The following is a 2500-nucleotide window of genomic DNA, read 5'->3' as shown; positions in this document are numbered from 1 at the left end:
CTGGGTCTTTAGCTTTTTCTTAAAGCTGCAGAGGGACTCTGCAGATCGAGTGTGGTACTTTGTTCCACCACCGGGGGGCGACAGAGGAGAAGAGTCTAGTTAGAGAGTTTTTGTTTCCTCCTCTGAGCTGCACGGTAGATGTAGACGTAGAAGAGGGTCGTTGATGGCGTCTCAGAAATAACAGAAACATCCACAGTCAGCAGGAGGAACTCAGGTCACGAGTGGTTTCCACGGTTACTTCTTCATCTTTCTGCTTTTGGTGGATTTGCAAACCAACTCTGTGCATACTGCCCCCTGCTGTATCAGACTGTGTTCAAACAGAACGATGTTACTAATGTGAATGCAGAACAGCGGGGGGGGGGGGACAGTACGAAACAATCGTGCCTAATGAGAAAACGCCTTAATTACCACGATCATTGCACATATTGTTCCTTTAAAACCTGCAGAAAAACATTCAACACGAAGAAAGAGGGTAAGAAAGAGTCTGAGATGAAACCAGCAGCTGAGACCCCCCCCCCCCTCCCCCCCACCCAGTCGGATCTGTCTCCTGATTGGTCAGAAGTCATGAAGTCTGAAAGAAAACAGAAACTCAACGTCGTCTTTGCTCATTTCAAGTCTTTATTCAGGAAGTTCATCAGCCTCCTCGTCCAGTGTGTGTTACATCACAGCAGTAAGGTGTGTGTGTGTGTGTCTATTGTTTACATCACAGCAGTAAGGTGTGTGTGTCTATTGTTTACATCACAGCAGTAAGGTGTGTGTGTGTGTGTGTCTATTGTTTACATCACAGCAGTAAGGTGTGTGTGTGTGTCTATTGTTTACATCACAGCAGTAAGGTGTGTGTGTCTATTGTTTACATCACAGCAGTAAGGTGTGTGTGTGTCTATTGTTTACATCACAGCAGTAAGGTGTGTGTGTGTCTATTGTTTACATCACAGCAGTAAGGTGTGTGTGTGTGTGTCTATTGTTTACATCACAGCAGTAAGGTGTGTGTGTGTGTGTGTCTATTGTTTACATCACAGCAGTAAGGTGTGTGTGTGTCTATTGTTTACATCACAGCAGTAAGGTGTGTGTGTGTGTCTATTGTTTACATCACAGCAGTAAGGTGTGTGTGTGTCTATTGTTTACATCACAGCAGTAAGGTGTGTGTGTGTCTATTGTTTACATCACAGCAGTAAGGTGTGTGTGTGTGTCTATTGTTTACATCACAGCAGTAAGGTGTGTGTGTCTATTGTTTACATCACAGCAGTAAGGTGTGTGTGTGTGTCTATTGTTTACATCACAGCAGTAAGGTGTGTGTGTGTGTCTATTGTTTACATCACAGCAGTAAGGTGTGTGTGTGTGTCTATTGTTTACATCACAGCAGTAAGGTGTGTGTGTCTATTGTTTACATCACAGCAGTAAGGTGTGTGTGTCTATTGTTTACATCACAGCAGTAAGGTGTGTGTGTCTATTGTTTACATCACAGCAGTAAGGTGTGTGTGTCTATTGTTTACATCACAGCAGTAAGGTGTGTGTGTCTATTGTTTACATCACAGCAGTAAGGTGTGTGTGTCTATTGTTTACATCACAGCAGTAAGGTGTGTGTGTCTATTGTTTACATCACAGCAGTAAGGTGTGTGTGTGTGTCTATTGTTTACATCACAGCAGTAAGGTGTGTGTGTCTATTGTTTACATCACAGCAGTAAGGTGTGTGTGTCTATTGTTTACATCACAGCAGTAAGGTGTGTGTGTGTGTCTATTGTTTACATCACAGCAGTAAGGTGTGTGTGTGTGTCTATTGTTTACATCACAGCAGTAAGGTGTGTGTGTCTATTGTTTACATCACAGCAGTAAGGTGTGTGTGTCTATTGTTTACATCACAGCAGTAAGGTGTGTGTGTCTATTGTTTACATCACAGCAGTAAGGTGTGTGTGTGTCTATTGTTTACATCACAGCAGTAAGGTGTGTGTGTCTATTGTTTACATCACAGCAGTAAGGTGTGTGTGTGTGTCTATTGTTTACATCACAGCAGTAAGGTGTGTGTGTCTATTGTTTACATCACAGCAGTAAGGTGTGTGTGTCTATTGTTTACATCACAGCAGTAAGGTGTGTGTGTGTCTATTGTTTACATCACAGCAGTAAGGTGTGTGTGTGTCTATTGTTTACATCACAGCAGTAAGGTGTGTGTGTCTATTGTTTACATCACAGCAGTAAGGTGTGTGTGTCTATTGTTTACATCACAGCAGTAAGGTGTGTGTGTCTATTGTTTACATCACAGCAGTAAGGTGTGTGTGTGTCTATTGTTTACATCACAGAGTCTCTGAAAGGTTCAGAAACATCTAAAGCTACGTTCTGAACGACTCGGGCTGACTGACTGATGGAACATCATGAGAGCTGCAGAAACACAACAAACGATGATCTCCACCGTGGTCATCATCGCTCCGTTAGTGTGCAGCTGTGTCGCTCTTGTAGTACCATCTGTGTCCACCAGGGGGAGTTTGTAATCCTGCTAGCTACCTGT

At 43.1% G+C, this 2500-nt stretch overlaps 1 protein-coding gene across 1 annotated transcript in view; it reads right to left on the bottom strand.

Annotated features, from left to right (window-relative positions):
* Nucleotides 1-2422: 2422 nt before the first annotated feature.
* LOC132991109 (triosephosphate isomerase) overlaps nt 2423-2500 on the bottom strand; it is a 10993-nt gene continuing 10915 nt past the window's right edge. Inside the window, exon 7 of the mRNA XM_061059728.1 lies at nt 2423-2500. This exon is cut by the window's right edge and continues 450 nt beyond it. The gene's annotated coding sequence lies outside the window, so the exon portion shown is untranslated.

This window comes from Labrus mixtus, chromosome 16, assembly GCF_963584025.1.
Source record: "Labrus mixtus chromosome 16, fLabMix1.1, whole genome shotgun sequence".
Classification (NCBI taxonomy): domain Eukaryota; kingdom Metazoa; phylum Chordata; class Actinopteri; order Labriformes; family Labridae; genus Labrus; species Labrus mixtus.
The sequence above is the reverse complement of the archived record's forward strand: the minus strand, read 5'-3'. Positions and strand labels throughout refer to the sequence as shown.